A 14,300-nucleotide genomic window follows, 5' to 3' on the forward strand; every position below is an offset into this window, starting at 1 on the left:
AAAAGCATTTTATTTATTGCCTTGGTCACTGTTTTATTAGTTTAGGGCATTAAAACATACTATGAAATATAGGTTTCAACATGAAAAATAACCAAAGATTATTTGCCACACTTCGAACATTTTAACTTTCATGTTTGACAAATATGAATTTTTGACTTTAGATTGGATTTGAATTTGAATTGAGATTTGGATCAAGTGAAGATTAGCAACAGTATCATGATGACATTGCACCATTAACAGGGGATTACTGTAGCATGACACCGGGGGTGTTACAAATCTCCTCCACTACAAGAAATTTCGTCCCGAGATTTAAGTGGGGAAGTAAAGAGTAACTCCGGGAGAACTGACCCTTATAGGGTTAATTATCTGGTGAACAATTCAGGGAATGAGGCGGAAGTATCTCTCGAGTTGAAACTTAATAAAACATCGAGAGCAAAGTATGAAGGTACCATGAGAAGTTTTAACGGGCAGGCAATCATTCGATGCCTAATCAAAAGGTGAAAGGGGTTCAGAGCAACAACAACAACAAAAATATTACGTCTGATACTAGAATGGATCACGAGGAAGGTGGCTCATGAATTACATATGAAGGCAAGTGAAAAAGGATACTTCGGAATCAAGGATGTACAGGAGTCAGGCTTCGATCGTGTGGAACTATGCATTATGGGCCCACCATGTGGGTTAAAAGCAAGAAGGCGCTAACATTTTGCATGGTCATGATAGCAAGGCGGGTCAGAGGATAGCCTGCCAATTATGTTGCAACAACGTTGGTACCAAGGGCGAGGGACGAAGAGAACCATTTTCCTGCTCGTTGCACGAGGCAGACCATTAGGCAAAGTTCTCGTCCATCGGTGGCTACCAGAATGTCGTCAACTATAGTAACAGGGTCTTGCTGACAAAATTGTACACCGAGGTGTTTACATAAGCAGGAGAATATTACTGTTTAGATCATATAGACATCAAGATAGGTTAAACCAAACAATGGAAATGATAATATGGTTATCAAATTAAACAGAACAATGGAAAGGAAAAATCTGTTTAAACACATATTTCAGGGGTATATCCTTCCCAAGGACAAACAGAGCAGGATATCCATGGCAGGATAGAAGTAGAAAACCATTTAGGTAAGGGAAGAGGAATTTCATGACATTACCCAAACAACAGTGTTTGAAGTGATCAAGAAACTGTTAGTATTGCGCCTCCAATGTTCTTAATGAAGTTCGGAGTACCACAATCAAGCTTCGGGATAGCATTGACATGGTGTTTCTAGCAAGATTGAATCTGAAGGTCACAAGAAGTACAAAGGAACAATTCCAAGAATGTCAAGGAATGTAAGATATAACCAAAACATGACCAAGTCTGTATTGGCAGGAAGTCAAGGATGGTGTCGATGTCAACACGAATCATCGACGGGCAAGGATGGTATTTCTCCTCAAGAATTTGATTGATGTCGTAGAACAAGGTAGTATATTGATGGTGATCACGACAAATTTTGTCGAGAGGCTCTATGAAGATGCCATCGAGCAGCAACGACATCAAGCAAAATGAATGATGAAGCAAAGGCTATTGGAACCATGGATACGACACAAGCTCGGATTCAAGCTTGTTGTTCAAGGTGGAATGATAAGATGAGGAAGATTGACGTAAGCTTCGCTCATCGTCGAAAAGTTGTGCTCCAGGAATAAGGACCAGGTAGCACAGTTAAAAATTTAGTACGATAATGATATTAGCCGATCAGGCTAGGAATGATGTGACGGAGTATCACTCCAATTAAGAATTTACAAGAGGTAGTGCAAAGACACAATATCCTCGAGATAACAGGGGGCAATACTCGAGGTAGATCAGAATAGAGGTTGGACAGATGAAATGATCTGCAGAAGACAAGTATTTTAACTTGTCCGGGAAATGGAATCAAGGAGAAAATATGACCGGAACCACGATTGCAAAGAATCAATTTACAGATGCAAGATGAGCTTATACCAAGGGAACATTTGATTATAAGAGAAGCTTCCATGATAAGGTCTACATCGTGTCTATGGGCATGAACACAAAGTTCAAGGTCGACTCCCACTTCTTCAATGCATAACCTTTCATTTACTCCTCGTTTTCAAAGAAATTGTAGTGTTGAAATTATATCTGGCAAAACACCAGAAGAGTATGACTCGTGAAAACTCTCAGGTTCACACGGATTAGGAAAGGCATAGGTTCAACCCATAGGGGCATCTTAGGAACCTATTCCACAAACTTCAGAAGTAAACAACACAAGCTCGAAAGCAGAGCATGGTTGACAAAAGGAGAGCATACAATTACCAAAGGCATTATGTATCTGGGAAAGAACTTCACGAGGTTCTTTGAATATGAAGGACACTGACGGATGATAATCCAATAATGGATCCGGCGATCCACAACGGAGCTGATGTGAGTATCGGTACTCAATCAGAGGAAGAAAGAATGCAAGGGCATCGGATTATAGAACATCTGAATAATTTGATGCTTAGATAACAAAGGAATTATGATTTCCAAAACGAAAGATCAGAAGCATATGCTCTGATCAAGGAAGGATAAAGTTGAATAGACCAGGGGCACAATCAACGACAAATAGATTGGTCGAGAACCAACTCATGTTCAAAATGATGTCTGAGTCGGAAGGATGAATTCTAGGATTCAACTGATGATCACGAACATTGGCAGCATATTGATTCAAGGGATTCAAAATAGTAGTATTAAGGAATGTCAACGAGGATTACTTGACATATGGAACTATCCATAATGCCAGCAGGCATGAATTTCAAGAGCAAAAAGGGTGCAGAGAAATTTCGGAAGATCGATTAGTATTTTGAAGACTTTTGTGAAACACATGAACAACTCGGGATGAACAAATCCCCGGTAAGGGTGAGTAATTATCCGTAGGGTATTCATAATTGTAACCAGGCGACAAGGAACTGTAAGGCAGTAGGCACAAAGTATTCTCGGAACAACGAAGAGTATTTCGGGGCATCTGGTAATAACAAGAGCAACTGGGGATGAAGGTATGAACGCCAAGGATATGTAGTTATCAATAGGTATATAACAGTGGTAGGGAATTTGCAAAGGCGGTGGGTACGAGTGTCTCGGGAGAACATTGTAGAGTAACTTTGAAGTCTTCTGGTGAAGCAGACGATCATCTGGAATGAAGGGGCTCTCCGGGAGAAACTAGTTACGAGAACCTAAAGTCAAAGTTAGTAAAAGTTTTAACCCGAATGGGAGAGAGCTCAGAATCCCAGAGTATAGACGAGGAGTAAAAGATCCTAATACCACCCAATGGCGAAGTGGGACCATAAGCCACACAGCCAAGTTAGTAAAACAGTTTTGGACGACTAGACTCAACTTCGGCCAAGGAGTTGGAAAGTGGGCTACCTACAGGCAGTCGGCTCTGATACCAACTTGTGACGCCCTCGATTCAATCATACACTAATCATACACGCAAACGTGTACGATCAAGATCAAGGACTCACGTGAAGATATCACAACACAACTCTAGACACAAAATAAAATAATACAAGCTTTATATTATAAGCCATGGGCCTCAAGGGCTCGAATACATAAGCTCGAAAACACAAGAGTCAGCGGAAGCAACATTATCTGAGTACAGACATGAGTTAAACAAGTTTGCCTTAAGAAGGCTAGCACAAAAGCAACATCGATTGAAAAGGCAAGGCCTCCTGCCTGGGAGCCTCCTAACTACTCCTGGTTGTCGGCGGTCTCCACGTAGTAGTAGGCATCGGCGGTGGCATCTGGCTCCTGGGCTCCGACATCTGGTTGCATCAACCGGAAAGAAGAAGAAAGGGGGAAAAGGGGGAGCAAAGCAACCGTGAGTACTCATCCAAAGTACTCGCAAGCAAGGATCTACACTACATATGCATCGGTATCAATGAAAAAGGTTGTATCTGTGGACTGGACTGCAGAATGCCAGAATAGAAGGGGAAAGCCTAGCCTATCGAAGACTACCATCTTCTGGAAACCACCATCTTGCAGCAACAGGAGGGAGTAGAGTAGCATAAATTAAAGTAGTAGAAGTGTTATCAACCTCGGCCAGAGATCCTTTCTCGACTCCCTGCGAGAAAGCAATCCCAGAGCCATACTATCCATTTCTCATATCCATGTCTCATCTCAAGTATCCAGTTCTAGTTGTATCGATCGGGATACAACTCCAAGTGTCTGTTACCGTAGGACAGGCTATCGATAGATGTTTTCTTCCCTGCAAGGGTGCACCAACTTACCCACCATGCTCGATTAACTCCGGCCGAACACACTTTCCTGGGTCATGCCCGGCCTCGGCCAAACAATACGCCGCAACCCGACCTAGGCTTAATAGAGAGGTCAGCACGCCGGACTAAACCTATGATCCCAGTGGTCATGGGCCATCGCCCCGGGAACTCCTGCACGTTGCGTGGGCGGCCGGTGAGCAGACCTAGCTACCTCCTTAAAAAAAGGCAGGAGCTTACCAGTCCAACCCGGCACGCGCCGCTCAGTTGCTGACGTCTAATAAGCTTCGGCTGATGCATACGACGTAGAACGCCCATACAATGCCCACGTGATGGTTAGTGCTATCAGGCCAGTGGCCCCTAGGATCAAATATCCAAATCGTAGTGGATTAGGAGCACGCGGTAACAAGCGGAGACTCACGAAAGATGTGACCCCATTGCCCCGTCTCGAGGACTTGCGGCAAGGGCTAGGAATGCCCGGCCACGCCTCGTAATTATCTCGCGGGCACCCTCCAGGTCAACCCGTCTCCACATCACTCGCAGCTACCCCTCAGGGTCGACCCCCCTTTCAAGTAATAGTTGTAAAGTCCAAGTATCCGTGTGTCCAAACATCAAGGGGAAAACCCGAGGAATCACCCCGGGTGAATTCCACTCGATGTAATCATCAAGGTGAATATAAGAGGAACCACCCCCGAGGTTCACACTTGAGGGGTTGCACGACAGAGTCGTATCGGAAGTGGTTAAGGAGGAAATCACCCTCGATGACCACGACCGAATAGCTACACTACAGAGATCTCATCAGGAGTGATGTATAGGTTCCACCCTCGGCACTCGATGGTAACTCTGCAGAGTCGAGCAACAAAAGGGGAAAGTGATGTGCGGTGTCGGGGCCTGGTCTTCGATCCCGTTGATCGGGTCTTCGATGATGAAGCAGGGGCAACAAGGACAAGGTGGGGGTCACTGATGGATCACTAACCAACCTATACTAAGCAGTTTAGGATAAGCAGGTAGGTAACAATAAGCAGGTTACAAAAGCAGGCTATGCATCAGAATAGGAGCAATCAATTACAGTAGCAAAATCTAATGCAAGCATGAGAGAATGGAATGGGCGATATCGGGATGATCAAAGGGGGGGCTTGCCTGGTTGCTCTGGCAAGAAGGGGTCGTCGTCGACATAGTCGATCACAGCGGCACCAACAGCCTCGGGGTCTACCGGAGAGAAGAGAGGGAAGAAACAATAATATAAAGCAAACAAAGCATCATAAAGCATGACATGGCGAAAAGCAGAACTAGGGTCGACCTAACGAAGTGCTGCACGATAAAGGTGAAGGGGGAATTCAACTGGGAATGTTTTCCCGGTTCCGGACCTGTGTCAGACAGATGACCGGAGGGGGAATGTTCCATGTTCAGATAGTTAGAGGCATCTGACAGGTAAACGGATCACATATTCGGATTCGCCTCGTCGTTCTGAGCAACTTTCATGTATAAAACTTTTTCATCCGAGCTACGGATTATTTTATATTAATTTCTAAAGTTTTAACAATATTCTGGAATTTCTTTAATTATTAAAATTCGAATTAGTAAATAGCTAAACTACTATGGGCACACATAAGTGTACCCAGCGTTGCAACAAAGAGGCTGTCAGGTGCTAAGTCAACTGCTGACTCAGCATTGACTGTTGACTTGGTCAAATGGTGAACAGTGTATGTGGGACCCGCATGTCATTCTCACTGGTACATTTTAACACTGATTTAGCATTTAAACTTAGCGGTGGACCCCATCTGTCATTGCCACATATTGCATTAGGATTATTTTAAACTAGTTATTTAACAGGGGGGCCATACGTTAGTGTCTAAGGTTAATCCTAATTAACCCTAAACACTAATTAAGCTGGCCGCTAGACAACGCACAGGGCCAGCAGAGGCCATCACCATGGCGCACGCCGGGCACAAGGCGCCGGCGGCCAGGCCCAGCAGCTCGCACGGGGGCGGGTGACCGACGCTGGAGGTAAGGCGCAGGGCGAGACCGACAGGGCCGCACGCGCACTAGGGCGCGGCGAGCGAGTAGGAGCAGCAGCGGTGTCAGGGCGGTCGCGGGCGGAGCGTGGTGGCAAGGCGGCGAGCGACAGCAGCGGGGTGCGGCGAGCACGCGCGCATGCAGGTGAGGCCAGGGCACAGCCGGGGCATGAGGAGCGCAACGCTCGGACGTGGTCACGCGAACACGGCGGCGGGCAGAGGAGGGTTCGAGGGGAAACGAACGTGGGGGGCTCACCGGCCCTGTAGATGTGCAAAGGCATGCTCGGGGAGGGGCCGGAGTTGCGGTTCCGGCGACGGGGCGGCGGGCGTCGGGGCGGTGAGTGGCACCGTCGGGGGCCCTTCCAGACCCAGGAACGTGGAGGGGGACGACGAGGCGGCCTCTGCGAGGTGCGGGCGACCCGACGAACGGCAGCATGGGGCATCGGGTGGCGGTGGGGGCACCGAATGCTGGGCGTCGTGGTCCAGCCCCGATCCAGATTGAGGGGCCGAGAGGGAGAGGTAGATCGGGGAAGTGGGGAGAGTGGGGATCGGGCCTAGGGTTTGCGGGTGGTGGTGGGGGGGGGGGTTATGCGGGGAGAGGTGGGCCGGCCGGGATGGGCTGGCCGACTGGATCGGCCAGTCGGTTAGCTGGGCCGGTGCCTTGTGGGGGGGGAGGGGGGTCTCTCTCCTTTTCCTTTTATTTTCTGATTTCCCTTTTATTTTATTTTGTTTTCTTTTAGCATCCTCCATTTGCATTTAAGCCACGAAATGACTTTGCAAAAAAATGTGGAGGTGGACAGAACAAATACTATGAAATATTGAGCGCTGCCACAAAAAGTTTGGGAGGCTTTTGAAATGTTTTGGATTTTTTTCATAAATTAGAAAAGCATTTTATTTATTGCCTTGGTCACTGTTTTATTAGTTTACGGCATTAAAACATACTATGAAATATAGGTTTCAACATGACAAATAACCAAAGATTATTTGCCACACTTCGACCATTTTAGCTTTCATGTTTGACAAATATGAATTTTTGACTTGAGATTGGATTTGAATTTGAATTGAGATTTGAATCAAGTGAAGATTAGCAATAGTATCATGATGACGTTGCACCATTAACAGGGGATTACTATAGCATGACACCGGGGGTGTTATAGTGGCCCAGCCCAAATTGCTGTTTTCTTTCCTATTTCAGTGTTTCGAAGAAAAGGAATATCAAACGGAATGAAACCTTCGAGAGAGTTATTTTTGGAACGGAAGCAATCCAGGAGACTTGGAGTAGACGCCAGGGAAGCTTCGAGGTGGCCACGAGGCAGGGAGGCGCGCCTGCCCGCCCTGGGCGCGCCCCCACCCTCGTGGCTCCCGTGACCGACTTCTTTCGCCTATATATATCCATATACCCTAAAAACATAGGGGAACACAATAGATCGGGACTTCCGCCGCCGCAAGCCTCTGTAGCCACCAAAAACCAATTGGGACCCTGTTCCGGCACCCTGCCAAAGGGGGGATCCCTCACCGGTGGCCATCTTCACCATCCCGGTGCTTTCCATGACGAGGAGGGAGTAGTTCACCCTCGGGGCTGAGGGTTTGTACCAGTAGCTATGTGTTTGATCTCTCTTTCTCGTGTTCTTGATTCGGCACGATCTTGATGTATCGCCAGCTTTGCTATTATAGTTGGATCTTATGATGCTTCTCCCCCTCTACTCTCTTGTAGTGGATTGAGTTTTCCCTTTGAAGTGATCTTATCAGATTGAGTCTTTAAGGATTTGAGAACACTTGATGTATGTCTTGCATGTGCTTATCTGTGGTGACAATGGGATATTCACGTGATCCACTTGATGTATGTTTTGGTGATCAACTTGCGGGTTCTGTTTGTGAACTTATGCATAGGGGTTGGCACACATTTTCATCTTGACTCTCCGGTAGAAACTTTGGGGCACTCTTTGAAGTTCTTTGTGTTGGTTGAATAGATGAATCTGAGATTGTGTGATGCATATCGTATAATCATACCCGCAGATACTTGAGGTGACATTGGAGTATCTAGGTGACATTAGGGTTTTGGTTGATTTGTGTCTTAAGGTGTTATTCTAGTACGAACTCTATGATAGATCGAACGGAAAGAATAGCTTCGTGTTATTTTACTAGAGACTCTTGAATAGATCGATCAGAAAGAATAACTTTGAGGTGGTTTAGTACCCTACAATTATCTCTTCGTTTGTTCTCCGCTATTAGTGACTTTGGAGTGACTCTTTGTTGCATGTTGAGGGATAGTTATATGATCCAATTATGTTATTATTGTTGAGAGAACTTGCACTAGTGAAAGTATGAACCCTAGGCCTTGTTTCCTAGCATTGCAATACTGTTCACGCTCACTTTTGTTACTTGTTACCTTGCTGTTTTTATATTTTCAGATTACAAAAACCTATATCTACCATCCATATTGCACTTGTATCACCATCTCTTCGCCGAACTAGTGCACCTATACAATTTACCATTGTATTGGGTGTGTTGGGGACACAAGGGACTCTTTGTTATTTGGTTACAGGGTTGTTTGAGAGAGACCATCTTCAACCTACGCCTCCCACGAATTGATAAACCTTAGGTCATCCACTTGAGGGAAATTTGCTACTGCCCTACAAACCTCTGCACTTGGAGGCCCAACAACTTCTACAAGAAGAAGGTTGTGTAGTAGATATCAAGCTCTTTTCTGGCGCCGTTGCGGGGGAGGTGAGTGCTTGAAGGTATATCTTTAGATCTTGCAATCAAATCTTTTAGTTTCTTGTTTTATCACTAGTTTAGTTTACAAAAGAAAACTACAAAAAAAAGGAATTAAGGGTGCCTCATATGCTTCATCTTTTTAATGTCTTTCGTGAAAATGACGGGAAGGAAAATTGTGCTCAAGTACTAGAAGAAGAATTACATAGAATGCTTGGCATAAAATATGTGAATGATGAGCATGATTGCAATGTTGTTAGTATGAATTCTTTGAATACCCATGATGCTAATGATATGCAAAGCCACAATCTTGGGGAAGCTATGTTTGATGAAGATGATATTTTTTGTCCCCCAAGTTTTGATGAGCAAATTTATTATGATGATAGCATGCCTCCTACTTATGATGATTATATTGATGAAAGTGGGTTTGGAAGAGTGTCAACTTTAGGAAGTAATGATCCCACTATTTTGGAGGATGTTGAATCTTATTGTGATGAATATGAAAGTGGATTTGGAGAGATCATGACTTTATTTAGTGATGAATCCACTATTTCGGAAGAGGTTTCAATTGATTATGATGAGAACAAAATTGCTACTTATGATGATTATTGTGATGAAAATTATGCTATAAAAAGTAGTGATTATTATATTTATAAAACTTGTCATGATTATGATTACCCTTTTTCTGAACATTACTCTTTTAACATGGAAACAATTTATAGCATTCGAGTCTCTTATGATACTCCCACTATTCTGAAAGAGAAGAATTTTGCTTATGTGGAGAGTAGTAAAATTTCTCTGCAATTAGATCATGAAAATAATGCTTTAGGTGCTGGTTATATTGTTGAATTCATTCATGATGCTACTGAAAATTATTATGAGGGAGGAATATATGCTTGCAGGAATTGCAATAATATCAAGTTTCCTCTCTATGTGCTTAAAGTTTTGAAGTTATGCTTGTTTTGCCTTCCTATGCTAGTTGATTATTGTTCCCATAAGTTGTTTGCTCACAAAATCCCTATGCATAGGAAGTGGGTTAGACTTAAATGTGCTAGTCATATTCTTCATGATGCTCTCTTTATGTTTCAATTCTTATGTTTTATGTGAGCATCATTGAAATCATCATGCCTAGCTAGGGGCGTTAAATGTTAGCGCTTGTTGGAAGGCAACTCAATTTTATTTTAGTTTCTTGATTTTTGGTTCTGTTTAGTAATAAATAATCCATCTAGCCTCTGGTTTGATGTGGTTTTATGTTTTAATTAGTGTTTGTGCCAAGTAAGACCTATAGGATCTTCTTGGATGATAATTATTTGATCTTGCTGAAAAGGACAGAAACTTTTTGCTCACGAAAACAATTGTTAAAAATCACCAGAAAGTGATAAAATACTGATTCCAATTGCAGTAGATCAATAATCAAATTATCTAGGTCTTCCTATTTTTTCGGATTTTTCTGAGGTCCAGAAGTTTGCGTTTGATGCAGATTACTACAGACTGTTCTGTTTTTGACAGATTCTGTTTTCTATGTGTTGTTTGCTTATTTTGATGAATCTATGAGTAGTATCGGAGGGTATGAACCATAGAGAAGTTGGAATACAGTAGATATTACACCAATATAAATAAATAATGGATTCACAACAGTACCTAAGTGGTGATTTATTTTCTTATACTAACGGAGCTTACGAGTTTTCTGTTAAGTTTTGTGTTGTGAAGTTTTCAAGTTTTGGGTAAAGATTCGATGGACTATGGAATAAGGAGTGACAAGATCCTAAGCTTGGGGATGCCCAAGGCACCCCAAGGTAATATTCAAGGATAACCAAGAGCCTAAGCTTGGGGATGCCCCGGATGGCATCCCCTCTTTCGTCTTAGTTCATCGGTAACTTTACTTGGAGCTATATTTTTATTCACCACATGATATGTGTTTTGCTTGGAGCGTCATTTTATTTTCTTTTGTTTTTCTTGCTGTTTGAATAAAATACCAAGATCTGAAATTTTTAAATGTTAAAGAGTCTTCACATAGTTACATAATTATTCAACTACTCATTGATCTTCACTTATATCTTTCGGAGTAGTTTGTCGTTTGCTCTAGTGCTTCACTTATATCTTTTTAGAGCACGGTGGTGGTTTTATTTTATAGAAATTATTGATCTCTCATGCTTCACTTATATTATTTTGAGAGTCTTAAACAGCATGGTAATTTGCTTGGGTTATAAAACTAGTCCTAATATGATGGGTATCCAAGATGGGTATAATAAAAACTTTCATATAAAGTGCATTGAATACTATGAGAAGTTTGATACTTGATGATTGTTTTGAGATATGAAGATGGTGATATTAGTCATGCTAGTGGAGCAGTTGTGAATTTGAGAAATACTTGTGTTAAAGTTTGTGATTCCCGTAGCATGCACGTATGGTGAACCGTTATGTGATGAAGTCGGAGGATGATTTATTTATTGATTGTCTTCCTTATGAGTGGCAGTCGGGGACGAGCAATGGTCTTTTCCTACCAATCTATCCCCCTAGGAGCATGCGCGTAGTACTTCGTTTCGATAACTAATAGATTTTTGCAATAAGTATGTGAGTTCTTTATGACTAATGTTGAGTCCATGGATTATACGCACTCTCACCCTTCCACCATTGCTAGCTTCTCTAATACCGCACACCTTTTGCCGGTATCATACACCCACCATATACCTTCCTCAAAACAGCCACCATACCTACCTATTATGGCATTTCCATAGCCATTCCGAGATATATTGCCATGCAACTTACCACCATTCCGTTTATTATGACACGCTTCATCATTTTCATATTGCTTTGCATGATCATGTAGTTGACATCGTATTTGTGGAAAAGCCACCTTTCATAATTCTTTCATACATGTCACTCATGAGTCATTGCATATCCCGGTACACTGCCGGAGGCATTCACATAGAGTCATATCTTGTTCTAAGTATTGAGTTGTAAGTAAATAAAAGTGCGATGATCATCATTATTAGAGCATTGTCCCAGTGAGGAAACGATGATGGAGACTATGATTCCCCCACAAGTCGGGATGAGACTCCGGACGAAAAATTAAAAAAAGAGAAAAAAGAGGCCAAAAAAAAGAGAAGGCCCAAAAAAACAAAAAAAAGAGAAAAAGAGAGAAGGGGCAATGCTACTATCCTTTTACCACACTTGTGCTTCAAAGTAGCACCATGATCTTCATGATAGAGAGTCTCCTATGTTCTCACTTTCATATACTAGTGGGAATCTTTCATTATAGAACTTGGCTTGCATATTCCAATGATGGGCTTCCTTAAAATGCCCTAGGTCTTCGTGAGCAAGCGAGTTGGATGCACACCCACTTAGTTTCTTTTTGAGCTTTCATACACGTATAGCTCTAGTGCATCCGTTGCATGGCAATCCCTACTCACTCACATTGATATCTATTGATGGGCATCTCCATAGCCCGTTGATACGCCTAGTTGATGTGAGACTATCTTCTCCTTTTTGTCTTCTCCACAACCACCATTCTATTCACCTATAGTGCTATGTCCATGGCTCACGCTCATGTATTGCGTGAAAGTTGAAAAAGTTTAAGAACATCAAAAGTATGAAACAATTGCTTGGCTTGTCATCGGGGTTGTGCATGATTTAAATATTTTGTGTGATGAAGATAGAGCATAGCCAGACTATATGATTTTGTAGGGATAGCTTTCTTTGGCCATGTTATTTTGAGAAGACATGATTACTTTGTTAGTATGCTTGAAGTATTATTATTTTTATGTCAATATTAAACTTTTGTCTTGAATCTTATGGATCTGAATATTCTTGCCACAATAAAGAGATTACATTGATAAATATGTTAGGTAGCATTCCACATCAAAAATTCTGTTTTTATCATTTACCTACTCGAGGACGAGCAGGAATTAAGCTTGGGGATGCTGATACGTCTCCAATGTATCTATAATTTTTGATTGTACCATGCTATTATATTACCCGTTTTGGATGTTTATGGGCTTTACTAAACACTTTTATATTATTTTTTGGGACTAACCTATTTACCGGAGGCCCAGCCCAAATTGCAGTTTTCTTGCCTATTTCAGTGTTTCGAAGAAAAGGAATATCAAACGGAGTCCAAACGGAATGAAACCTTCGGGAGAGTTATTTTTGGAACGGAAGCAATCCTGGAGACTTGAGTAGACGCCAAGGAAGCTTCGAGGTGGCCACGAGGCAGGGAGGCGTGCCTGCCCCCCTGGGCGCGCCCCCACCCTCGTGGGCCCCTCGTGGCTCCCCTGACCGACTTCTTTCGCCTATATATGTCCATATACCCTAAAAACATCGGGGAACACAATAGATCGGGAGTTCCGCCGCCGCAAGCCTCTGTAGCCACCAAAAACCAAGCGGGGCCCTGTTCCGGCACCCTGCCGAAGGGGGGATCCCTCACCGATGGCCATCTTCACCATCCCATCGCTCTCCATGACAAGGAGGGAGTAGTTCACCCTCGGGGCTGAGGGTATGTACCAGTAGCTATGTGTTTGATCTCTCTTTCTCGTGTTCTTGATTCGGCACGATCTTGATGTATCGCCAGCTTTGCTATTATAGTTGGATCTTATGATGCTTCTCCCCCTCTACTCTCTTGTAATGGATTGAGTTTTCCTTTGAAGTGATCTTATTGGATTGAGTCTTTAAGGATTTGAGAACACTTGATGTATATCTTGCATGTGCTTATCTGTGGTGACAATGGGATATTCACGTGATCCACTTGATGTATGTTTTGGTGATCAACTTGCGGGTTCTGTTTGTGAACTTATGCATAGGGGTTGGCACATGTTTTCATATTGACTCTCCGATAGAAACTTTGGGGCACTCTTTGAAGTTCTTTGTGTTGGTTGAATAGATGAATCTGAGATTGTGTGATGCATATCGTATAATCATACCCACAGATACTTGAGGTGACATTGGAGTATCCAGGTGACATTAGGGTTTTGGTTGATTTGTGTCTTAAGGTGTTATTCTAGTACGAACTCTATGATAGATCGAACGGAAATAATAGCTTCGTGTTATTTTACTACAGACTCTTGAATAGATCGATCAGAAAGAATAACTTTGAGGTGGTTTCGTACCCTACAATAATCTCTTCGTTTGTTCTCCGCTATTAGTGACTTTGGAGTGACTCTTTGTTGCATGTTGAGGGATAGTTATATGATCCAATTATGTTATTATTGTTGAGAGAACTTGCACTAGTGAAAGTATGAACCCTAGGCCTTGTTTCCTAGCATTGCAATACCGTTCACGCTCACTTTTATTACTTGTTACCTTGCTGTTTTTATATTTCCAGATTACA

Source organism: Aegilops tauschii, chromosome 6 (genome assembly GCF_002575655.3).
Source record: "Aegilops tauschii subsp. strangulata cultivar AL8/78 chromosome 6, Aet v6.0, whole genome shotgun sequence".
Classification (NCBI taxonomy): Eukaryota; Viridiplantae; Streptophyta; class Magnoliopsida; order Poales; family Poaceae; genus Aegilops; species Aegilops tauschii.